We start from the raw sequence: 27,556 nt of genomic DNA on the forward strand, positions 1-27,556 counted from the left end.
GTTCATCAGATTTGTCAAAGGTCATATAGCTTCTAAGTAGCAAAGTACAGATTTGAACTCAGGTCTGCTTTATCCTGACAATTTGGATTTAGAGTCGGAGGAATCTTCGAGCTCTTTACAGAAATTCACTTAAGTCCTAGGAAATGAAAAAATTGGAAAGTGATGGGTTTCAACTGCAATTCCTAGCCTTTAATGTGTGTGTATGCAATTATTTAAGGAGACAGACACTATTTATTGACCCCAAGTACCATACATTGGATTGGGTTCTATAATAGTATTAATAATAATAATGAACTTCATCTATCTACTCTACTATTATTTACTGATTTTTCTCCTATTGTCTAAGCACACAGCAGATCCTAGGAAAGAGAAAGGAAAGGCATAGTATATGACTTCAAGAAGCTTACAGTCAACTGAAGAAGAAAGACAAGCGAACAAACTAATTACAATTATGGAAAAATGTTGAATCTCTCTACTTGCAAATTCAACTTTCTTACTTATTGGCAAGTGACCAAAATCATCCCTGCCCAAATATGTAAACCTCAAGTAACTGAAAACTTATTTAAGTGATGATTTCCTTTGAAAGTGAGGTATTAGCATTGCAAATATAAATTTATCTCTATATTTTGTTAAGTGATTAAACAGAAAAATATACTCTTTAGGAGGTATTTGGGAGAGACATCCAGAATTTGAAAAACTTTTTTTCTTTTCTTTCTTTTTTCTTTTTTTTTTTTAGAAGAGAAGAGCAGTATAAGTTATGCCCATTTTGGTAGAGTGCATGTATCTGGTTAGATCAAGTCAGAGCTACTAATTCTAATAAACATGAATATTTGTCCCTGTACAAGACATTATGGTTCCTTCCTACATTTATTTTTTCATCCTTTTCTCATCATAAAGCAGCTGCTTATTAGGATGGGTCTTAAATGATGGACACATTGAGAATAATAACTTCCCCTTTACCACACTGATGGTCCAACCAGAAAAATGTTCAGCTAATGAACGTGGATACAGATGAAACTCCCAGGAGAATTCGGCAGCCATTCTGCCACTATGTAAGGAGTCCATTTTAGGATGAAAGCATGACAACAAAATAAAAAATTAATTAATTAAAAATAAAATTTTTTAAAAGTAGGTCCTAGATGACATTGTTGAGTACCTAGATTAAGTCCATCTTACTCCTAGACTTCCCCTTTATGTAAGCAAAAAATATCCTCTCTATTTAAGCCAGTATAGATTGAATTTTCTCTTATAGATAACAAACTGAGTGACTGAGTATTATAAAACCTTAAAATTTTTCTCATCACACAAAAAAATGTTAATTATGTAATACAGTAGAAGTGTTAGCTAACTAAGGTGGTAAACATATTGCAATATATAAATGTATCAAATCAACACTTTGTATACCTTAAACTAACACAGTGTTATACATCAATTATATCTCAAAAAAAAATAATTGCAATCATAGCTCTGATTATTCCTATTTTGCAGATAAGGAAACTAATGCGTCAGGAAGTTGAATGATTCACAATCATAGCTGTTTTAATTTACTTAATTTTGAGGTACATTGTTACACAGCAATAGCTAATACAATTATCAGGTATTTAATAAGCATGTATGTTTTAGAAGCAGGGGAATAAAAATAATAAATTACCTCTTCCTGGTTAACAGAAAATTTACAATCTTATTGGAAAGATAATAATAACAAATGAAGAAAACACTTTCCTTTCCATATAGTTGACATACAAATATGCAACATTAATTAACTTAGAGACCAATACATAATAACCTTTTAACAAAGGCTAGATTGTGCAGTTCAAGAAATAGTTATGAAGTTAGTCAGCTTCTCACCATTTTCTGTAATCAAAAATTGTGTATTGCTTTATTAGAATTTATTAGTTTAAATTGTGTTAAAAAATTAAGATTACATCTTTAGGTCTTTAATTCCTACAGTAAAATTTGAAAATTTAATTCCTACAGTAAAGTTTGACTAATAAATGGTTTCTGGCTCATTAATAGGCAGTTTATATCTTAAGGTTATAGAAACTATCCTAGAAATGGTTTATGAGATGCCAAAAAACCAAGAGAGCTAATACAGTAATCAATCAATAACCAAAATTTTATATAATTAACATTTGAAATGGAAGCTCGACAATTCTCAGGTTACAAATATATGTCCCTTTTAATATTTTCCTCTTAAGATGGAAGAATGGAAGAAACAGTATGACCATAGGGTTTTGCCGAAGATTTACATCAATGGAGAGCTTAAAACACAGTGTTTCCCTCACCTATGCAGTAGCTACATACAGCATATGAAATAGGAACTGAGGATCCCTTTAGTACATAACAAAACAAAAAAATGATAAATATATTTGCTGAGGTCTAAAGGATAATTACTCTAATAGGTGAAAAATAAAATTCTATAATGTGGTCAGCAATTTGCTGGAGGACCAGGAACATCTAATACCAATGATTTCATTAAGCTATTAGATTCTCTTTGATTAACAATAACAATTGGTGTTACACCACCTGACAATGGAAGCTTTTCATCAGGGCAGCTAGTCAAAATACAGCAGCATTGTCTCTCTTATCACTGCTTCCATATGAAAATGCTAAGAATAGAGCTTTCTCAGTCCAACAGCTGGAAAACTCCACTTCTGAGATAAGACATGTTGTGCTCATTGTGACAAAAAGTGCAATATTATGAAGGAATTTGCAGAAATAATAGGATCTACAGGAAATGCTGAAGACAATTTAACAAATGTGTCTAGACACTTATGTTTTAAGCTTCTCTTCAAAACTGGCAATTGCATTCATGCCTGCTAACTTGCACTCGGCTTTTCAGCTTTGAATACTCACACGTAGCTATTCTCTCTCTCTGTCTCTGTCTCTCTCCTTCCCTCTCTCTTCAAAAACAGTAATGATATTTAACAACCAAAACTCAGAAAAGAATTGATACAGCCAATACAGCCAATTTTTCTAAATCTAATAGTAAGTTTTTTATTTAAAGATTGAAGGTTTCTTTTTTAGCAGAAATAAAAATAACACTTGCTAGGCACTAGACTCAGCTACCAAGAGTTTACTTATATTGACTCACTTGAGCCTCACAAGAACCTTGAGAAGTAGTTTACTATGGTTATTCCTATTTTGCAGATAAGGAAACTAATGCATCAGGAAGTTGAATGATTCACCAAAGGTCATGTAGCTAATAAGCTTTGACATCTGCTCCAGACTCCATGCACTTATTGCCCAACCAACTAGAATGTATGTTCCCCTCACCCAACATTTTTTTTCATTTTTAATCAAGGAATCAAAACTCTGAATAGAGCTGCCAGACTTTTCTGTGTTAGACAAAGTGTTTTTTGTCTGTTGTTCCATCTTTTTAAAACGGCTCCAATATAAGCAATCTACCAGCTAGAGCAAATATATACATTCTTGAAAATGTTTGTGCAAATCCAATACTTTTGTACATAAATAGTATTTTAAACGAATTAAGAGAGCTACTGTTTAAATTACTTTTTGAAGTACATTTTAGAAATTCAGGGCTTCCTTGGTGGGGCAGTGGTTGGGAGTCCGCCTGCCAATGCAGGGGACATGGGTTCGAGCCCTGGTCTGGGAGGATCCCACATGCCGCGGAGCAACTGGGCCCGTGAGCCACAACTACTGAGCCTGCGCGTCTGGAGCCTGTGCTCCGCAACAAGAGAGGCCGCGACAGTGAGAGGCCCGCGCACCGCGATGAAGAGTGGCCCCCGCTTGCCGCAACTGGAGAAAGCCCTCGCGCAGAAACGAAGACCCAACACAGCCAAAAATAAAAATATAAATAAATAAATAAATAAATAAATAAATAAATAAATAATAAAAGATTACTAGAAATTCAAATTCCCATAACTGGGTTCAGTTGAAGCATGTCACCTTGTAAATGATTTTTTTACCCTTCTTGGTTAAAAAGGAAAGAAAGAGATCAAAGAAGAATGATAGAAGGAATGCCAAGGTGTAAGAAGAAAATATTTTAATGTATTATTTAATCATATGACCCTTGAATAAATAACAATAATTATAATAAATCCCTGATCGTAGAGAACGTTGTGGTTTACAAAATGTTTTCAAATTCATTTGTGTTTTGAGGCTTAAAACGATACTGTGATGAAGAAAGTCCAAGTGTAATTATAATCACATTGCATGTGAATAATTGCTTGGCTGTCAGCTCTTGAAAGATGGGAATAAATTTTTGTTGTTCACTCCTGTACCCCAGCTCTTAACATAATATCTGGAATGTGAGGCACTCAATAAGTAGCTGCTAAATAAATAAATGAATCAATCAGTTAATGAGTTGATGTGTGGATGAGAGACCAAAATTTTTATCTCTGGACTGACAGCCCGGGTATGAAGCCCAGCTCTGCTGCTTAAACATTTTGTAACTTTGGGCAAGTTTTCTAACACCTCTGAGTCTCAGTTTCTTCATGATGGGGATAACAGCACCTACCTCCTCATGAAAAGATGCAAGATGCATGAGCTAATGCACGAAAAATACACAGAATGGAGCCTGGCACATAGTAGGTGCTGAATATATATTTAGTGAATGAATGAAAAATACAACTATTAAGTGAACTAAGACTCAAAACAAGTCTCTGACTCCAATGCAGGCTCCTTCTATTACCCTATCACCCAAGAAAAATTTAAGTCCTCTGAAATACACCCCCAGAGCACTTACTTAAAGCCATGGTGCTAATGGACTGACCCAGACACTTGACCAAGTACTTGATAGATTTTTTTTCTTTTTTCTTGGAGTATAATTGCTTTACAATGTTGTGTTAGTTTCTGCTATACAACGAAGTGAATCAGCTATATGTATACACATATATCCCCTCCCTCTTGAACCTCCCTCCCATCCCCCCATCCCACCCATCTAGTCATCACAGAGCACCGAGCTGAGCTCCCTGTGCTATACAGCAGGTTCCAGCCAGCTGTTTAGTTTACACATGGTAGTGTATATATGTCAATCCTAATCTCCCAGTTCATCCTACCCTCCCCTACCCCTCCCATGTCCACATGTTCATTCTCTATGGCTGGATCTCTATTCCTGCCCTGGAAATAGGTTCATCTGTACTATTTTTCTAGATTCCACATATATGTGTTAATATACAATATTTGTTTTTCTCTTTCTGACTTACTTCACTCTGTATGACAGACTCTAGGTTCAGCCAAATCTCTACAAATGACCCAATTTCGTCCCTTTTTATGGCTGAGTAATATTCCATTGTATATATGTACCACATCTTCTTTATCCATTCCTCTGTTGATGGACATTTAGGTTGCTTTCATGTCCTGGCTATTGCAAATAGTGCTGCAATGAATATTGGGTGCATGTGTTTTCTTGAATTATGGTTTTCTCTGGGTATATGCCCAGCAGTGGGATTGCTGGGTCATATGGTAGTTCTATTTTTAGTATTTTAAGGAACCTGCATACTGTTCTCCATAGTGACTGTATCAATTTACATCCCACCAGCAATGCATGTGGGTTCCCTTTTATCTACACCCTCTCCAACATTTATTGTTTGTAGATTTTTTGATCATGGCCATTCTGACTGCTGTGAGGTAATACCTCATTGTAGTTTTGGTTTGCATTTCTCTAATAATTAGTGATGTTGAGCATCTTTTCATGTGTTTGTTGGACATCTGTGTGTCTTCTTTAGAGAAATGTCTGTTTAGGTCTTCCGCACATTTTTGGATAGGGTTGTTTGTTTTTTTGATATTGAGCTGCATGAGCCGCTTGTATATTTTGGAGATTGATCCTTTGTCAGTTGCTTCGTTTGCAAATATTTTCTCCCATTCTAAGGGTTGCCTTTTCATCTTGTTTATGGTTTCCTTTGCTGTGCAAAAGCTTTTAAATTTCATTAGGTCCCATTTGTTTATTTTTGGTTTTATTTCCATTTCTCTAGGAGGTGGGTCAAAAAGGATCTTGCTGTGATTTACGTCAAAGAGTGTTCTGCCTATGTTTTCCTCTAAGAGTTTGATAGTGTCTGGTCTTACATTTATGTCTTTAATCCATTTTGAGTTTATTTTTGTGTATGGTGTTAGGGAGTGTTCTAATTTCATTCTTTTACATGTAGCTGGCCAGTTTTCCCTTATTGAAGAGGCTGTCTTTTCTCCACTGTATATTCTTGCCTCCTTTTTCATAGATTAGGTGACCATATGTGCATGGGTTTATCTCTGGGTTTTCTATCCTGTACCTTTGATCTATATTTCTGTTTTTGTGCCAGTACCACACTGTCTTGATTATTGTAGCTTTGTAGTATTGTCTGAAATCAGGGAGCCTGATTCCTCCAGCTCTGATTTTCTTTCTCAAGATTGCTTTGGCTATTCAGGGTCTTTTGTGTTTCCATACAAATTGTAAAATTTTTTGTTCTAGTTCTGTGAAAAATGTCATTGGTAATTTGATAGGGATTGTATTGAATCTGTAGATTGCTTTGAGTAGTATAGTCATTTTCACAATATTTTTTCTTCCAGTCCAAGAACATGGTATACCTCTTCATCTGTTTGTATCATCCTTGATTTCTTTCATCAGTTTTTTATAGTTTTCTGAGTACAGGTTTTTTTCCTCCTTAGGTAGGTTTATTCCTAGGTATTTTATTCTTTTTGTTGCGATGGTAAATGGGATTGTTTCCTTAAATTCTCTTTCTGATGTTTCATTGTTAGTGCATAAGAATGCAAGAGATTTCTGTGCATTAATTTTGTATCCTGCAACTTTACCAAAGTCATTGATTAGCTCCAGTAGTTTTCTGGTGGCATCTTTAGGATTCTCTATGTATAGTATCATGTCATCTGCAAACAGTGAGAGTTTTACTTCTTCTTTTCTAATTTGGATTCCTTTTATTTCTATTTCTTCTCTGATTGCTATGTCTAGGACTTCCAAAGCTACGTTGAGTAAGAGTGATGAGAGTGGACATCCTTGTCTTGTTCCTGATCTTAGAGTAAATGCTTTCAGTTTTTCACCATTGAGAATTTGGTGAATTTTCTGTGGGTTTGTCATATATGGCCTTTATTATATTGAGGTAGGTTCCCTCTATGCCCACTTTCTGTAGAGTTTTTATCATAAATGGGTGTTGAATTTTGTTCAAAAGCTTTTTCTGCATCCATTGAGATGATCATATGATTTTTATTCTTTAATTTGTTAATATGGTGTATCACATCATTTGATTTACATATATTGAAGATTCTGATCTGATCTGGTTAAGGGACTCATCCTATGACTCAAAGTAACTTTCCTTAATGGTTCCTTCAAGCCTTCTTTGGAAATAGCCAACATTCTTGGAGTCATCTAACCTAAATATCAAATGATGGAGTTAAATTTAAATTCCTTAATTTTATGGTTTTAAGTGGCGTTCTCAGTAAACTGCAAGCTCCTTGAAGACAAGGGCTTCATCAATCTTCTTCCCCAGAACTTAACATAGTACTTGGCACCTAGCAGTACTCTGTAAATATTTGTTGAATGAATGGACATGCCACAGAAATCTAGATGTCCACAGGGCAGCTTTGGGGCTTCTGAAATATTTTTTAAAGTATTTATTTTTTAATAAGAAGTTATTTTATTTTTAATAAATATTTATTTTAAACATTTTAATTATTTCAAAATCTGTAAAAAAAATAGCACACATGCATTACAGTTCAAAATTTCACATATTGGATACCAGCAATACAATGAATCATACAGTCAGGTGAACACCAGTGTAGTTGTTAACTTGAATAGTGTTTCCTGCCATTTTCTGTGCTTTCATTTACTCATTCATTTAATTCAACAAATATTGATTAAGCAGCTACCCTGTGCCAGGCAACATCTAGGTACTTAGGAAATATCAGCAAATAAAAAAGATAAATATTTCTGCCTTCATGGAGCTAACATTCTAGTGGAGACACTGACAATAAACAGTAAATTGAATGGTTTATCATAAGGGAATAAAGTGTTATAATCGAGAGTTGTGTTTGGGGAGTGATTGGAGGTTGCAGTTTTAAGTAGTCAGGGTAGGTCCCATTGAAAAGATCACATGACAGCAGAAACTTGAAGCAAGTGAGGATGTTAGCCAGATGGATATGTAAGGGAAAGATAGTTGGATGCCCACGTGGGAAAAAAAATTAATATTAACTCATGCCTCATACCATGAATAAAAATAATGTTTTGAATGGAGTAAAGATATAAATGTAAAATTCAAAATAAATAATGCTTTTAGAAGACAAAATAGGAGAATAACTTCATGACATCAGGTTGGGAAATTTTTAATAGGACATAAGAACTGTAATTATAAGAAAAATGATAATAAATTTGACTATATTTTGTTTATCAAAGTCACCATTAAGCAAATAAAAAGACAAGGATGGACTGGGAAAAGGCATTTCATCAAATATAACTGACATAAAACCAGTATCCAGAATATATAAAGAACTTCCACAAATCAATAAGAAGTAATGGCAACCAAATAGAAAGAAATGGAGACTGGAATAGATACTTCACAAAAGAGGCTCTCTAAATAGTAGTCATATGAAAAGGTGTTCATCCTTAGTAGTCATAATATAAATGTAAATTTAAAACACATGGATTATGGCTGCAGGCCTACCAGAATGACAAAAATTTTAAAGGCTAAAGTTACTGTTTTCAAGGTTTTGGAACAACTGAAACTTTCATGTACAGATTGGTGAGAATGTAAATTGACACACTTTGGAAAGTAGTGTGACATTATTAAAACTGAAAATATGCATCCCTAATTTCACTTCCATTTATATATACCTCTGAAATGCAATACACACAATAATCAAGACACATGTACGAGAATGTCCACAACAGCACTATTCAAAATAATTCAAATCTAAAAGCAAACCAAATGCCCATCAATGGTAGAATGGAAAAATCAACTGTGGTTAGTGCAGTGTGCAGCAATGAAAATGAACAAATTCCTCCTATACACTGCATAGAAGTAATAGGATCACAATCATAATATGAGGGAAAGAGGCCAGATACAAAGAATACACAGGCACAAAGACTATATCGCCCTATTTATATAAAGTTCAGAAACAGACAAAACTAAACTAAACCACTTAGATATGTACAACTAGTATGTGGTGTATATCACAAAGAGATTGATATTTTTGAAAAATCAAATAGTGATTACCTATTAGAAGACACCGGGGCAATAATTGGAAAGACACACATGAAGGGCTTTTGAGGTGATGGCAATATCTAATTTCTTGATCTTCATGGTTTTCATGAGAGTTTCTTTATAATAATTTATTAAGCTATCATTTCACTTTTAGCTAACTTTTGCATATTATATTTCATAATAAAAAATCTTAAGTCATTAGAAAGGTACTAAAAATTTAAGCAATTTTAAAAATTGGGGAGCAGGGAGAATATATGGGACATCCCTGTACCTTCCTCTCAATTTTGTTGTAAGCTTAAAACTGCCCTTAAAAAAATAGTCAATTTTTTTTTTACAAAAGAGATGATTTTTTTCATTTTTCTTCCAGTTTTATTGAGATATGATTGACACATAGCACTAAGTTTAAAGTGTATAGAATAATAATTTGACATATATACATCATGAAATGATTATCACAATAAGTTTAGTGAACATTCATCACCTCATATAGATGCAACATTAAAGAAATAGAAAAAAATTTTTTTCCTTGTGATGAGATCTCTTAGGGTTTACTCTCTTAACAACTTTCATGTATAACATACAGCTGTGTTCATTATATTCATGTTGTACATTACATCCCTAGTACTTATTTATCTTATAACTGTTAAGTTTGTACCTTTTGACTGCCTTCATCCAATTCCCCATCCCCCCACTTCCTACCTGTGGTACTACAAATCTGATCTCTGATGTGAGGAATCCAAAAAAACAAAACAAATGAACAACATAACCAAATGGAAACAGAGTCATAGATACAGAAAATAAGCAGGTGATTGCCAAAAGGGAGGGTATGGGGAGAGGAGATAAATAAGTGAGGAAGATTAAGAGGTACAAACTTCCAGTTGCAAAATAAATGAGTCATGGTACAAAATGTACAGTATGGGGAAAATAGTCATTACTTATAAAATATCTTTGTATGGTGACATTGTAACTAGACTTGTGATGATCATTTTGAAATGTATAGAAATACCGAATCACAATGCTGTGTAACAAGAACTAATATAGTGCTGTAGGTTAATCATTCTTCAAAAACAAACAACCTCATAGAAAAAGAAATCATATTTGTGCTAAGGATTTATTTGTTAATTATGAAGAAAAAGAATTAGAGATTATGACCATAGACTATACTTTTGAGGAGTTCTGTTTCAAAAGGGAGTAAAGAAATGAGGCTGTAGCTCTTGGGGGAAGTGAACTCAAGAGGAAGGTTTATGGGAGAAACTGATTCTGTAGAAAGCAAATGCAGGAGAAATAAAGGAGAATTTCTGAAGCAAGGTTTTTGAACAGGCAAAAAGAGATGGAATCCAGGGCTCAAGTAGAAGGGTTGGCCTCAGACAGAAGCATGGCTACTTCATCTTTGGAAATAAGCAGGTTGTACTGAAAACAGATGTTGGAAGGTGAATGATGTGATGGTGCCCCACAGATATTCTCTTCCGATAGATTCTAATTTATTAAAGAAGTGAGAGGCAAGGTCATTAGCTTAAAGGGAGGACAGAAAAACTGTGTCAGGGACTGAGAAGAGAAAAAGTGTAAAACAGTTCTCTAGAAAAGTAAAAGAGTGAAAAGTAAAAAAGTAAAAGACTAAGGAAGTGTAGTATAAACACCAAGTAGCAGTGAGTCCTCTTCAAGTTAATGGAAATAAATATAAAATGGGAAGAGTCAGCACACTGTGTATTTTTCTCCAGCCCCTATTCAACTGCACAGATGCAGGTTTTGATTTTAGTACATACACATGTATACAATGAAATGTATTCATTTATATGCTTATGTACACATATGTGTGTATTTATTTTCTGTCTCACCTTATCAGAATGTAGTCTCCAAGAGCCAATTACTTTTTTATACAGGATATTAATTATAGTTCCCTGTGCTATATAGTATGACTTTGTTGTTTACTCAACCAATATATAATAATTTGTATCTGCTAATCCCAAACTCCCAATCCTTCCCTCCCCCACTCCCATACATGACACCTATAAATCTGTTCTCTATATCTGTGAGTCTGTGTCTGTTTTGTAGATAAATTCATCTGTGTCATATTTTGGAATCCACATGTAAGTGATATATGGTATTTGTCTTTCTCTTTCTGACTTACTTCACTTAGTATGATAATCTCTAGGTCCATCCATGTTGCCGCAAATGGCATTATTTCATTCTTTTTTTATGGCTGAGTGCTATTCCATTGTATATATATACTACATCTTCTTTATCCATTCATCTGCCGATGGACATTTAGGTTGTGTCCATGCCTTGGCTATTGTAAATAGTGCAGCTATGAACATAGAGATACATGTATTTTTTCAAATTATAGTTTTGTCCAGATATACGCCCAGCAGTGGGATTACTAAATCATATGACAACTCTACTTTTAGTTTTTTGAGGAACCTCCAAACTGTTTTCCATAGTGGCTGCACCAATTTACATTCCCACCAACTGTGTAGGAGGGTCCCCTTTTGTCTACACCCCCTCCAGCATTTGTTATTTGTAGATATTTTAATGATGGCCATTCTGACTGGTGAGAAGTGGTACCTCATTGTAGTTTTGATTTTCATTTCTCTAATAATTAGTGCGGATGATCATCCTTTCATGTGCTTATTGGCCATCTATATGTCTTCTTTGGAGAAATATCTATTTAGGTCTTCTGCCTATTTTTTGATTGGGTTGTCCTTATTTTGTTATTGAGTTGTATGAGCCATATACTTTTCTATCTTATACATCACTATATCCCTACCAACTAAAATAATGCTGTTCATATAGTAGATTCTCAAGAAATGTTTGAATATTGAATAATGAATGAGAACCACTGGTAAATATTACCAGTGCTTTAGTTTTTTTGGTTTGTTTGTTTTCATACATTTATTTATTTATTTTTGGCTGTGTTGGGTCTTCGTTTCTGTGCGAGGGCCCTCTCTAGCTGCAGCGAGCGGGGGCCGCTCTTCATTGCAGAGTGCTTTAGTTTTAAAGTAAAAATTTCTACTGTTTTTTTCAAACATCTGATTAATTTCACTTGAAAAGTATCTTGTAGTTATAAGAACAATGGAGTTAGAAACTAACCAAACAAACTATTGCAACTACTTCTGTTTCAATCACAATATTCTCAATACTGTGCAACCAAACAAAATATTCAAGTAAATTAGATGATAAGATTGATCTGATTTCAGCTGTCATCCATAAACACTGATTTGAAATTTTGTGTTCAACAATAACCTCCTCACTTAGCTAACATGAAGAACTTCATAACAAATAAATATTAATTATTTAACTTGCAAAATAAAATTATACTGACAAATGTCTCTTTCACATTTTAGGATGTTGTGTAACAGTTTACTTCAAAAAACTTTCTGTTCATGTAAATTTTAATCGACTACCTTAGATAATAATTAGAAAGACGGGCTCATCAAAATATATGAGAATGACATGAAACTGGGGAGAGGGGGAACAGCCATTCATTGGCTGATGAAACCAAAATGGAAAATATTTTGACAGACTGAAGCACTGTATTACATCTAGTAAGTTAAAATTTAACAGGAAGAAAAACATTTAGTTACTATTGGGGTTCCCCAATAAAATACCTCACAAGTAGAACACAGGGACAATTTGGCTTAATATAGCAGGTGAAAATAATTGTTGGAGCTAGCAATAGGCTCAAGGAATGCTTATGATGAGATGAAACTGCCCCCCAAAGAGCTAATGTGATCTTAAGCTGCATTAATAAAATATGTATCTTGAACAAATGAGAAGGCAACATTCTTTTCTCTACACTACTCATAACACACTTGTGTACTAACCCAATTCTAAGTATCACAATGTAAGTCAAATTGGAACATTTTTGGAAGACAATATATAAGATGGTGAAGAAAATCCAATGTCTTAAGTGAAAGCATTAAAAAGGGGGGCAGGGGGGGTAATGGAGTTATTTACCCAGAAGGGAAAACTCAGTGAAGATAACAGTCTACCTCAAATATTTTAGTATCCGTATATGAAAGAGGGATTCTACTCATTATGGCCCCAAGAAGTAGGACTGGGCCAATGAGTAAAATATAGGGAGACACATGTTGGTCAAATCACAACATTGTTTAAATTAGAAAATTGCGATTTGGAAGCTTTCCAGCAATTTCTGCTCTCCGAGTTAGAGAATGGGATTTGCCTTTGAAACAGATCCATCTTTTGTTCAGGGAGCAGTCCCTCTGGTAAGTTCCTTTGGTCATGCAGGTGACAAGAATCTGCTGATTGTTCCTAAGTGATACTTGATGTGATTGAAATATCCCAGATTGATTAAATGCTCTTCTGAAAACTAAAAATTATTTGATCAATGAGTTTATGTGTTCTTGCTCATCACTTTGCTCACAGGAAGGTTGGAGACCAAATCTAAATCTTCCATGTAAATCTGTGAACAAGACTGGCTTCATCAGATGATGCCTGCATCTCCATTCCATCCACACATTTTTATTGAATTTTTACTGTGTGTCAGGCACTGTTCTAAATGGCAGGTTTACAAGAGGGAACAAAATGTTCTTCTCACAAAAGTCAGTTTTCCCAAATATCAAAAATTCCTCAATTCTCACCTTCTCAATAAAGCTGACTCAGACCTCCCAACTGAATACTACATCCTGCTTCCATCATATTACATCCCACCCTCATCCTCACACCTGAGTCCTAATATCCTGTTATCTTTTTCATTTCTTATTCTTATTTTTTTTTCACAGCATTTGCCACTTTCTAATATCTGTTGCAACTCACTTACTTGGAGCTTAGATTCTTCAAACAGATTTTTGACTATTTCATTTACTGCTAAATCCCCAGCACACAGAAAAGTGCCTAGCAACAGTAAACACACAATAAGTACTTGTGAATGAATGAATAAAAACTCTGGCACTGCCTGCAAACTGCCTTGGTTGCTGCTGACTCTCCTCTGGGACACGTGGGATGTTCCTGGTTAATCAGGTGATCAGTCTTAGGTCAACCCTACTGTAAAAACATTGCAGCAACTAGTATAAGATTTGCCCTAGTTGGGCAGAAGGTTCTACCTCCTTTCAGGCACAGTTAAAAAGACAGGAACTTACACTGAAGGTGAAAGGAGAAAAATTCTGACCATTGTGGGCAGAAATCAAGCAAATCATTAGAACTTTGTCTGACTGGCTTAGGAACTTGGGGGTGGGGGTTGATGAATAGCACTTGATAAAGAAGGATGGGCAATATTACAGTTCATCCCCTAATGTAGTTTATCATGCCAGCTAAAATCCATCAGAAATGATAGTAAAAGTTCTCGGATTTTTTTGCAGTGGGTCCCAGCTGCTATAAGAAAGCTTTGGTCCTCTCAGAGAGATTTCCATAAGAATGAAAAAGTCCTGTGAAAAACCATAGGTGGAGCACTGACTAATATTAAGACTTTTAATGGCTGGATTGGGTTCATAGAGCTGATGAATGTGACCCAGCTGGAGAATTGGAAACTGACCCAAATAAACCTAGATAAGTTTTTGAAGTCAGCCACACTGCCTTGGAAAACTCCCTTAGGCCTTATGCTGAAAGTGGTCAAGAATTTAAGTGGTGTTATCTTGATGATGGGGTAGAATTGTCCCAGATCAAGATAAACTCCTTAAAAGAACATTGACGCTGTGCTAGTAAATCCCACATCAGCCACAAGATACAAACCCCATGGGCCACATCAGAAAGCAATGTGGCTATGACTACTGGATCAGGGGACATCCAAAGCTGAAGTAGGTTATGGCAGTAATGATGACCTCCCCACCTGATATAAAGTATTATGGCTGAAAACGTTGGACCTTTGTTTGGATGAACCATGAGCTGCTGCTATACCACTTAAAACTAAAAGTGCAAAGCCTTCTTTACTGGTGCAGAGTCATTCCCTCTCCATGGTGCCTTATTCCTCCATCCTCTCCTGATCTTGGCTGCTTTAAGGACAAAGATGATGAGGCGTAGGTCAAAGACCTCACTGTTTCCAAAGGAAACTGAAGGCCATATTCACCTTTGAGCAGGCAGTAAAACCTTGGGGAGAGAGGGGCACAAGCTTCTATGGCTTTTTTGGATAAAGATACTCAATTAATCATCTGATTCAGTGCAGTAGTGGAGACAGGGCACCTTGATTGGGTTAAGAGTGGAAAAAGAAAGTGAACATGACCTTGTGGATGGAGGCTTCGGGCTGATTTAATGTACTGTTGCTGTTGCTTCTTCATCCAAATGTATAAGAGAAAGAAATGATCTACATGCTTATTTGCCCCATCCTGTAAATGCCACAGGAGATTCTCCAGATTGAGAAGAACCAGATGAAGGGAAGTACTAATACATTTGGGACTCACCACCCTCATGACCCATTTAAGCTAAAAGTCTCTGTGACTGAAGAGTCTGTGAAGTGGAGCCTCTGGCAACAGGAGGTAGCCTCAACCCAGAAGAGCCCCTTGGTGTTTGGACTCATTATCTCTAAAGACTACCAGTACACTCCTTTTGAGAACTATCTTTTAGCTTGCTACTAGGCTCTTGACATAAATGAACTCCTGGCACATAGAATCCTTGTGACCCTCCGGACTGGCATTCCCATTTTAGACTGGGTCTACTTAGACTAAATGGTAGAATGTAGAAGAATCCCAACAAGACATGCTTGTCAAATTGAAATGATATATTCAAAAATGCAGCCAATTTGGTCCCAGCAGCATCTCAACTTTGCATGAAAAAGTGGCATTTATCCCTTTAGGGGAATATTTTACCCCACAAAACTACTGATTCAATGGGACTTCCACGTGCCAAAGTTCCCCTAAATTCCTGAGTGTGGTTTATTGATGGGTCAGCTCACCTGAAATTCAATGGTGTCCACTGGCTACCACAGCAGTTCAACATCAACACTAACTGAACAGAAAGTAGATGTGATTCTTTGGCTCAGTGGCCAAAACTCAAGGCCATTCTTAGCTTATACTAACTCTTGAGCTTGGGGCTCTTGTTGCCAATAACCTAGCTGTCTGGTCTACCACTTGGAAAACCGTAGACTGGCAGATTAATGACAGCCCTCTTTGGAACCACAAACTGTAGAGACAAATCATAGCTGATGATGGAAGCATGAGTCACTCACAAAAATGCCTATGGTAAGCGTCAGTCAGACCAAGTGGAATAAAGCTGCTGAGCAATTCCCAGATTGCCACTAGTGCTGCCTAGATACCATCCTAGTACTGGAAATGCATCCATCATCACAAACTGGGCACAACACAAAGGATTCCCTATATCTGAAGCAGAAGCTACCATTGCATGCCAGACTTGTGAATCCTCCCAAAAGTTTACCAGTTTGCTTTGAAGTGAGGAAGACCACATTGCATAGGCCGTGGCCCCCACCTGTTTGCTATAGATCGAGTATGTGAGACCGTTGACCTTCTCAGGACTATTGGCGATGCCTCACAAATGCAGACACTATTTCAGGTTGTAAGTCACTTGTCAGTCTAATCAGTCGGCTCTACTCCTGCCATTGCAAGCTATAAAACTAATCTGTGTTGGGTTTTCAGCTTTCTGGACTATATGCAATCTGGCAATGTTGCACCTCTTACTGCTGAAGCCACTCAACAATGGCTGATAGTCAAGGTATTTGATAGACCTTTCCATCTCATCCCGAGGCATCTGGTATTGTTGATGGTTTCAATGGCCTCCTCAAAAATTGACTCAAAGATCTTTTTGACTCTACCTTTCTTAACTCCTCCTGGTCCACACACCTTAGTAAGTCAATTTGTTCACTGCAACTGTCCACAGAAAAAGATTTTCTCCTCTTATCTGCTTCTAGGGTAATTGTCAGGAAGAAAGTGGTGGGCATTATATAGACCTATTTTGAAAATTCAGGATTTCATCCTGACCATTCCTAGCCATGAAGCTACCTTCTTTCCCTTAACAGAAATCCCAGAATGACCTAGATGATATACCTTCAAGATGTCTGACCACATAAAGGCTGAAAGGACTCACAGTGAATTCTGGTTCAGCCTCCTGGATTCTCCTGTTGGATTGACATGAAACTACATCAGAAGGATAATAAATACATGGTCGCTGAGTTTTTCTACCATCGCCCAAGTAAGCCAAAAATGTTGAGTATGTAATAGGTGTCTGTATATTTTATAAAAATATTCTTAGCCCTTTTACAACAGTCTGTTCCAAGCAAAAGCTCTGGGCATGAACAGAGGATGCTTGGTAACAAATGTGAAGTTACAGCTACTGGAATGGAGCATACTGACTTTGTGGCAGTGGAGAGAGAACAACACCCCAGCACCCAGTAGCTTAGACCCTGTGAGGTACCTCAGAGGGAGGGACATTGATGGTCTTTTGTCTTTCGTAGCCACCTCTAGAACTTTTCTCATTAAGGAAAACACCCTCGTACAGCTCTTCCAAAGTACTACAAGCAGACTAAATGACTGCTGGGCCTGCCATCTCCTGCCAGACAGCTCTGAACACAATCTGATCACATCCCCCTTAACCTTACTGAGGAGTCTATCAGAAACATCAGGGGATTCCCCAGTCCCTGTGTCTCCCACTCACAACCCCCATCAGCAACTCAGGATGTCTTCCCCACCTCCATTGCCATAGCTCTTGAACAGGTGGTGGTGCAGACAAACAGGACAGATTGGATGGACTATTCTTGGGTAGTCCCTTCAGTAAAAAGGACTAGACACAATTATTCAAATTGAACTGGGAAACTTTAGGCCTATTAGATGTCCAGGGGGCCATGTGGAAGGCACTGTCAACCTATGTCCCCCAACTGATGTAGGTCCCACTTGGTGGTGTAAACAACATTTTCTTTCAGGCACGGATGCCCCCATGTATGCTCCCAGTACTGTACTTCTTGTATGGAAGCCAGGTGTTAATGTGCTTCCCTCCCCAAAACATGGTAACTTGAACCATTGCAAGCTAAGTCTGTTGGCATGGAAGACTCCAGATGGGGGTACTCCAGGTATTTATAAGGCAGTACTAAAACAAAAGTGAGTACTTGAGTACTTTTGACAGTGGAAGTACTGAGTGCAGTCAGTTTCCATGATGTAGACCATTTTTGGATAGCTTTTTTTTTTTTTTTTTGTATAAAAGGAATGTAACCTTTTGTAGTCATTGTAGGGTGAGGGAGAGAACATATTACATAAGGTGGAACAGTTAGAGTGCTTCAAAGATGAGTAAGTTTGCTGATTGTGGGTATTCTGTAACTAGAGGCACTCAAGTATGGAATATATAGTTATTTAGTAAAAGTGTTTTAGAAGAAATTCAAATGTTGGCTGCAAGACTAGACTAGATTCCATGATACTTCTTTCTTCTTAATTTTGATCTAAGAAAAAAATACTCCAGCATAAAAGTGTGCACAAAAATTTTAAAATATGAAGCTTCAAAACCGCTGAGCACACCATCAATATAAATAACCCCTCTGCATAATACCTCCCTTCTCATTCACCTGAGATTCTCTGAGTAACAAGCCATCTCAGAAATCGACCAGCTCCTCTTATTTGACAGATAAAGAAAATGATACCCAGTGCGATTAAATGGATTTCTCAAAATCTCATAGGTTTATGACATATCAAAATTAGAAATTGAGTATCATGACTCTTAACCAGACTTTCTCGTCTGGGGTTCCTTATCTAATCAACAGAACTCAGAAAAATCATTTGAATGAATATGTTCTTGATTCTCCCAAAGAGGGTACCTAGCACCATTTCAGATGCTAAGGAGAGAAGACAAGTTCATGTGTACCTGGATACCTAGAGTGCTGGGTGTTACCCCCTGGACCTCTAGTGGAGATGGCTGTCCCTGGAAACATGCTGCATCTCTTATCCCACCCAAGCCACTCCTTTTGTCAACATGAAGGATTGTTTTCCCCTCAGAATTAACAGGCAGTCCACAGAATACAGTGAACCACAGGTAGAATACACAGTTCTTTTGTAGACTTTGGGTTCTTTGGTAGAAATGGAGGGAAGCACACTTAGAGAATTTGCTGAAAACCAAGTTAGTGCTCTGACCCTTTGCTGCAAGCAAGCAACCTTACTTTACCAGGGTTCATGCTATCTCAGAGAAACACCGACATTTTTATCCTCAATATATTATTTGCTGAGCAAAATGCCCAGTTGAGCCACTCTGGGGTTCAGTGCTGATTAAATCCTTACTCTTTAAAAAGAAGCACATTCCCTGAGCACTTTGGGGGGAAGTGGGGAGGCCAGTGGCCAAGGCACAATCTGTGCCTCTCTCTATTCTCTTTGTCTTTAAACAGGCTGCTAAGTTGTTCAAGTGTGTGAATTATTATTTTCCTAACATTATACACTTTATTTAAAGCATAGTCCCTTTGAAGGAAGGTATAATTTGGGAATTATTTGAAGTCTCTAAGTGGTTAGAAACAGCTTAGCCAGATTTCTAGCTGTAAGCAAAAGTCAGCCTCTGATAAGAAGCTGTTGTACTTTATTGATGCAAAGGAGGTAAGTACCCTCTTGGGGGTTTCTCGGTTCAAGAGCATCCTAGTTGTTATTTGCAAACTGCAGTGTGCAATTCTGAATGTCTTCAGAGACATTGACCCCATATAACTGAGTTCTCGTCATAGGAAGCTTCCAAGTACCTGCCCAAAGTTTTAATGACATATTGGTTGCAACATGGGTTTTGTGAGGCAGGAAAGCTTCCCTCCATTACCTATTCATATGCAATACTGAATTATAAAATAAAGTACAGAACCAAAATAGATAGACTTTCCAACAGATAGACATGCAGCCGCATTACAAAGTCAATTTCATATATGGGATCCTGCGCTGAATCATTTAGCTATTTAGGAATGCATTTCGCAGCTAACTCATCCTGGCAGGCCCAACGGGATGCAGTTCCTCTTAAAATAAATATGGAGTCATCAAACAGACATCACTGTGACAATTAACTGCTGGGCTTGAAGGAACTTTTGCTTGGCTTTTCAAAGCAGCCAGAAGAAAAAGAGAGACTCCATGAGTCACAAGAACAATCCCCATATGGGAACAATCTTTTGCAAAAATCAATCTTGAATAAATACACTATATTAGTCCTCTCACTTAGCACAATTAGGAAATAAGGGGTTCCATATAACTGAATTTTCCAGATGATAACTTGAAACTTCAACTTTAGTAATAAAAAAGAAAAAAAAAAAAAGGAGAGAGTGGGCTAGAGATAGTCCTAAATATTTTACATAGACCTTGGTTTCCTTAAATAGAGGCTGGGTTATCATTTAATTTTATAAGTTTTTTAGTTGACTTGACATCATCCATTTGGCAAAGCCCTTGCAATAGTTCCAGGAAGGGATGGTGAACGTCTGGACTGGGCAGGGGCAATGGAGAGAAGGGGACAGATTTGAGATATAATTTGGAGGTAGAATTGACAGAACTTAGTGACTGATTGAATGTGGCACTTGGGACAAGGATGAAGGCAAATATGATTCCCAATTTCTGCCACAAGTTACTGAGAAGATGGGTGTGCTATGCATGGTGATGTCTTACGTAGAAGAAGGAGTAGGTTGTAAAGAAAAAGTATCAAATGTACAATAAGGTCAATAATCAAGAGCTTGATAGAACTCAGAAATAAAGGAAAAAGACCCCTGAGCCAGAGAAATAATGTCTGCAAAAGTCAGGTCTGAGTTCACACAGACTTTGGTGAGGTTCACTCAGCACAGATTGGCTCTTGACTGACCCTCAGGTGGAAGGCATGATGTTTCATGATTTTAGCATGTTGGAAGAAGTACATGAGAGAGGAGAGGCTTCATGAAGCTGATACACTCACAGTTAAAGCAGTGGCTTAAAGCCTGAAAGGAAACCTGGTGTATTATAGCATGAAACAATAAGTGATATTCGTCATAAAGTCCCCTACATTGGGTGAGAACCAAATGAGGTATTATCTTTAAGGTTCATAGTTCACCATTTCTTTTAATACTCAAAGCAATTCTGCGTGGTCAGCAGATTATCAGCATTTTACAGGTGAGCCAATGGATACTCAGAGAGTTCATGCCACTTGCCCAAAATCACCAGTCAGTGGCTAAGTCACGATTTTGACTCCAAAGGCTAGCTCTCTTATTCTCACACTGAGGCTAATGAATGGAATTTATGGATGATATAGCTATCAGCTCTGTTCAAAACAAAAATTCTTCTGAGCAAGTAGAGTTGTACTTTTAAAATACTTGGCATCCTGAAGTGATGGGCTCCCCGTTACCTGAATTTTTCAAGGACAAGTAACTGCACGTGTCCATTAAGTTTTTTAATGAGATTCTTGTGTTGGATGGGAAGAGAGGTAACTAAATTCCTTTCAATGGCAATATTCTATGAGTATAGAATCCAGGTTCAAATGAAATTGTGGGTAGAAAAGTGCTGCAGATATTGTAAAGTGATATTCAAATGTTAGCATCTTTGTTATTTGTGTCAGTATGGGCACATCAACAGACCCTATTCTACAACAGGCTGAATAATCCAATACTTAAGTATTGTAATGAGATAATCCTGTACTGCCCTGCCCACCCTCATCTGTCTCATTCTTTCCCTCTGATTCTACCTATGTTGAAAGGCATGCCATTTCTTTGAATGACTAACAAAATTAGGCATTTTCTCCAGAAGGCCACTATTGAAAAGGACACATATGCCAGGATGAGGATTGTAGGAGCTCAAACAGCTTCTATCACTGTTTTGAATTATTATATTCACTTAGATGAAACTGTTTAACAGACTACCTAGAGGTCCCTCTGGGAGGTAGAGGCACATGGACAAATCATCTTTGATTGGTAGTGACATGAAAATGTGGCAGACAGAGTTTTGCATTATTAATTTATGTTTTCTCTGTCTTTCCCATTTCTTTTGCCCACATTCAAGCAGGTAACAGGCTCACACCAAGAGAGATTTGTGACAAGTCTCCTGGCTTTTATAGTCAAAAGCCTAAACTCATTAAGAACAGTAGTGCTTGAAATAAGAGGGATACCCAATAATTAAAAGCAATTTTCCTGGATGGAAGAGAGTTGGTGAAAAAAAAGTCACATGGTTCTCCGTGCTGAGGATACCTGCAACCTACCCCTTTGTGGTACCAGATGGTGGGCAAAACTTCAGTGAATGACCACATAGTGTCCCAGAGAGACTAGGGCCCAGGGCTCACAACCTTACCAAAGATTCCTTAAATGAATGTGCATTGTGGAGGCTGGGACCATGCACTTCTCAATAGAACCAGTGCATTGGTACTCTGTGATGATCCCAGAACCTTGGTACAACCTCAGGGAAATGGTCATAGGAAACCTCAAGAATGTGTAAGTTCAATTTTCCATAGGAAAAGAGGTGGGGCTTCTAAAGGTGAAAATTTATTTGGTCTAAAGTCAAAGAATATGAAAAAAAGTTTTGTTCCCCTAACAAGAATAGAGATGGAGCTGCACATCTACTCCAGAATTTAAAGCCCTAAGGAACAGGTAGAGAAACTGCATGGAAGGTCAATGTGGAAATGCAAACTCTGGTGAGAAAATCCAAGCAAAGCCAGGAGTTTCTAAAAGGATATGAGCCCATACATGACAAGCCCTAGATAATGAATAATCCTGGGTCCAAAAAGGAGCTAAGCACTGCCATAGAAGGAGTAAACCATCAGAGGAAGAGGGCATCCTACATCACCTATACCAGCCTCATATAGTTCCTAAACAGCAGCCTTACCTATGAGATTTAAATTCTTGCATGTTTTCATGGCAAATCCTAATTTTACCAACTCCCCAAAGGCCAAGCAGAGCCTAATTTAGTGTGACACTTTCATGTCCAAACTAGTTTTACTCCTCAGAGTGAGCTGGGCAGGACAGGAATAAAGACACAGACGTAGAGAATGGACTTGAGGACATGGGGAGGGGGAAGGGTAAGCTGGGACGAAGTGAGAGAGTGGCATGGACTTATATATACTACCAAATGTAAAATAGATAGCTAGTGGGAAGCAGCAGCATAGCACAGGAAGATCAGCTCAGTGCTTTGTGACCACCTAGAGGGGTGGGATAGGGAGGGTGGGAGGGAGGGAGATGCAAGAGGGAAGAGATATGGGGACATATGTATATGTATAACTGATTCAATTTGTTATAAAGCAGAAACTAACACATCATTGTAAAGCAATTATACTCCAATAAAGATGTTAAAAAAAAATGAACATCAAAATGAAATTTCAAATACATTAGTGTTTTTTCCCCTCAGCCCTGAAACTTTTGCTAGAAAATCCATGGCACTATGAAAGGATTTCTGCCTTCTAACAGAAATACTACAGTTCCCTCTATGGGTAGGAGAAATTCACCCATAAAATAAACTCCAGCCATTAGCCTCTTCTATGGGCAAGTGAAATCCTGGGTTTTCTCTTTGCATATCAGGAAGCTGGATGCATTTTCTTCCCACTCTCCTGTGGTGGTAGATAGTCTTCAAAGATGGCTCTCATCAATTGCCCTTCTCCCTGTATATGCAGCTTGTCCCTTTATTAAGAGGGAGAGTCTATGAGAACCTGCTATATGGCACAGGGAACTCTAATTCACTTCGCGGTACAGTAGACACAACATTGTAAAACAACTCTACCCTGATTTAAAAAAAAGAAAGAGAGAGAGTGTCCACTTCAATCATTCTCTTTGAATCTGGGCTGGCCTTGTAATTACTGGAATGTGCAGAACTGACTTTGTTGAGTTTCAGTCCTCACTTTGAAAAAGTCTAGCAACTTTCCCTTCTGTGCTCTCGAAGGCAGCCAACCTCCACACCATAAAGAAGCTAGCAAGATTATTAAATGATAACACACAATGTGGAGAGAGAGAAAGAGAGAAGGAAGGGAAGGAAAAAAGAAAGGGAGAGAGAGAGATAAAGAAAGACCATGTAGAGGTGCCAGACTTGTAAACGAATTAACCTTAGACCTTCCAGCCCAGTCTAGGTCAGATGGGTAACCTAAGTGATGGCATTTCACCAGAAGAACTGTCCAGCTGAATCTTGCCTGGATTCCTGACCATGAGAAACAATAAATCTCTATTATTTTAAGCCATTCACTTTAGGAGTTATTTGTTATGCAGAAATAGAGAACCGAGACACAAGTTTAGACCTCACGATTTCAACCATTCTTTTGCCACCACTTCAACTCCCATGAAAGTTTCCAATTCAGTATAAATTAAAGCATTTATCTCCTAGACAATACCTGCCAGGACCTTCTGGAGAAGAGCAAACATATGTTCTCTGTCCTCAGCTGGGCTTTGATTCCCCTGAACAATTCTTCCATATGTCCCTGGATCACTCTTTCATTCTTCAAAGCGGCCATTACACACATTCACTATGTTTCCTCAGCCCTCCTACCCCTATTCTCACCTCCTTCAAACATAGGAAGAACTCACTTTCTGCTTCAAATAATAAATCGAAGTGGGAATTCCTTCAACCTCATCAATTTTCCCTGTTGGAAAGGGGACTTCCTGTATCACCGGTCTCATGGTGCCAGAATTAAGCATCTGATTGGTTCGTATGGGAGAAAGGACTGGACATGCTCACTTCAACCCCTTCTCTCCTTGAGATCCATCTTCAGAGAGCACACATTGGCATCTGCTCACTGTTCTTGGCCCCAGAGTAAGGGGCCCATTCTGTATGGGGAAGCTTGGATATGTCCAGCTGTCCAGCTCTATATGCCTGTCTAATTCCTAATTCATGGCTAGAATATTAACAAGTCTTTGGACCCATACCTCACAGGGCGTTTTCCAGTCAACCCATCATTTATAAAGCTTCCACGTTGAGTTTCATCTCTCTGCCTCATTGTGTGATTCTTCATTTGGTTCTGAATTCAGGGAACATGGTGTGGAGTGGGGAGAGTTATATATTGATTCCTTAATACCCCAGTGTTCCCCATATGTTTATTTGTAAACACCACCATCCTCTCCTCTCAACTCCAAAGAACAAATAATCTTTTTTTTTTTTTTCCTTTGGGGGCTAATGCCTCCATTTTTGATCTGCATCCCAACTCCTATTTCTCCCCACACAGAATGGGCCCCTTCCTGCAGGGCTGAGAACAGCTTAGTCTCTCTCTCCTTCATTTTCAAAGTCTTGGACAGCATTGAATCTATCTGCCCAACAATTCTCTCTTGTATGAGAAATAATCTTCTCTTCACCTTATATCCACCTTAAATTGTTTCCTTATTTCTATGCTACCCTTCATATCTGGTTTCTTAAAGACTCATCTATAAACATAATCTTCTACCCATTATACCCCTTAGACTTTTCAATACACTGTAGTTTGTCTTCCATTCCCGAAACGCCTCTGAAAATTTTTCTTCGTAAGGTGGGTAACTCCTTGGTCTCCATTCCTTATCTTCAGTGGTCTCCCTATAGTACCGAATCATGGGGGCCATTCCTTTCTTTCTTGACTTCCATGACACCACTACACCCTCCTTATCTTCCCAAATCTTTGATGATTTATGCAATATCCCATTCACAGGTAGTATTTCCTCTACCTAACAATAAAATAATAACTTTCCCCAGAACACCAACCTTGGCTTTCTTATCACTCGGCAGATTCTGGTGGGACAATGACACTACTCATCATGGTTTAACTGTCACTAACTATTCCTGCTCAGATCTCTATCACCACCTTTCTAAATGTGTATCCTAAGTTCTACCCACTTAATTCACTTATTTTTAATTACTTTATGACTCTTCTGGGAGTTCCCTCGCACAAAAAACTCAACATTTCATTAAAAACATTATTTCCCCAAACCTGCTCATCTCTTAATTTTCCATTTATAGCTAATATCATCACAATCCAATTGGTCACTCATACTAAAAATGTCAGAATTATTTTAGACTCATCCTTGTTCCTTGCACTTCATCAGCTATCAGTTACTGATTCGTGAGAGGTCTTCCTTTTAAATCTTTCTCAGACATGACCCCTCAGCTCTCTGATTCCATTGCCTTAATTGAAGTCTCCAGCAGTATCCTGCAAACGGTTTCTTAGACACCAGAGGCATTTTTTCCCATCCATCCTATGCTATCACTATATTTAAAAATTTAAATCGCATCATTTCTCCCTTGTTCAGTCCTTCAGTGAATACCTGTTGTCTTTGGGACAAATCTGATCTCTTCAGCTTTGCAAGTGAGACCCATCATCATCTGGCTCCTCTATTGCTCCACCTGTACAACCTCATTTCCAACTTCTACCCTATATGTTTCCTGTAATACATCTAAGCGTATTGCTTGCACCTTTTTTCCACAAATATATACACAAAGTGGCTCTCACACACCAGTGCCTTCTCATATGTTGTTCTTTCTATCCAGAACGCATTCCCTCACCTGTGATATTCTAGTCTGCCTGGTGAAATTCTCATCATGCTCCCAAATCCTGCGCTAATGTTACCATTTCTCTGATCATTTCCTCAAGCTTGTCTTCACCCTCATGTTAACAGAGAAGGAAAATTTCTATTTTTACTTTTAAAATAACTACAGACCTCCATCATCACACTTACCAATTGTTTTATATTTCACTATCTTGTCTGTTTCCCACCTTGAAGATAGTTACTTTCATTTTTTGAAAAATATATTTATCAGGTACCTGCTTTTCTCAGACACTGTTCTAGGCTCAGGGAATAAATCACTGAACAAGCAAAGGTCCCTTTCTAATGGAGCTTACATTCTAGTGTAAGAAGAAAGACAATTAACAATAAACATAATAAATATGTAAATTGTGTAATATGTTAAAAAGAACAGGGTAAAGGAAATCAAGAATGCCAGGGTTAACTAACACAACACTGTAAATCAACTATACTCCAATAAAAATTAATTTTAAAAAAAATGCCAGAGTTGAGGAGAGGAGGAAGGTTGATTTCAGTTTTAAACAAGGTAGTCAGTGGTCACTGAGAAGGTGAGGTTTAAGCAAAGTCTTACAGAAAGTGAGAGACAGTCATTCAGATATTGAGGGAAGAGCCAATAAAAGAGCACTAAGTTGGGAGTGGGTCTGTCTTGTCTGGGAGAAATAAGGAAGAAAAACGCTCTGCAAGTAAACAGAGGACTGGATCTTGTAGGACCCTGTAGCCTCTGCACGGGCTTTGGCTTGGACTGGGGTACAATAGGAAGCCAGGGCAGGGTGTTTTGCAGAGGAGGGGTATGACCTGACTTATGTCCTAAAAAGATCTCTCTGGCTACAGTGTTGAGCACAGACTTTAGGGGCAAGGGTAGAATCAGGGAAACCAGTTAGGAGACTATTGCAGCAGCCCAGGTAGGAGGAATGAAAGAAAGCATGAAGAAAGGAAAAAAAGAAGAGGAATAGGGGTGGGAGGTAACTTGGAGAAAGCAAAAATTGTATAAAGAGCAGAAATAATAAAATGCAAAAAGAAAGAAATGAACAAACAAAGCCTCCCTGTGCAAACTTTGAACCATTGGCTAACACATCAGGATGATATTGTATCAGCTTCA

General features: G+C 37.7%; 2 long non-coding RNA genes across 14 annotated transcripts in view; both read right to left on the bottom strand.

Moving 5' to 3' along the window:
* LOC309660941 overlaps positions 1 to 27,556 on the bottom strand; it is a 244,056-nt gene that overhangs the window by 178,056 nt on the left and 38,444 nt on the right. The gene's annotated exons all lie outside the window — the stretch shown is intronic.
* LOC309660946 lies at positions 799 to 27,555 on the bottom strand. The gene is made up of 2 exons (XR_014263746.1): positions 3,091 to 27,555; positions 799 to 2,901 (listed from the first exon to the last, which is right to left on the bottom strand). It is a non-coding gene; the product is annotated as an uncharacterized lncRNA (long non-coding RNA).

Source organism: Balaenoptera physalus (assembly GCF_965194825.1).
Source record: "Balaenoptera physalus genome assembly, chromosome: 5".
NCBI classification, from domain to species: domain Eukaryota; kingdom Metazoa; phylum Chordata; class Mammalia; order Artiodactyla; family Balaenopteridae; genus Balaenoptera; species Balaenoptera physalus.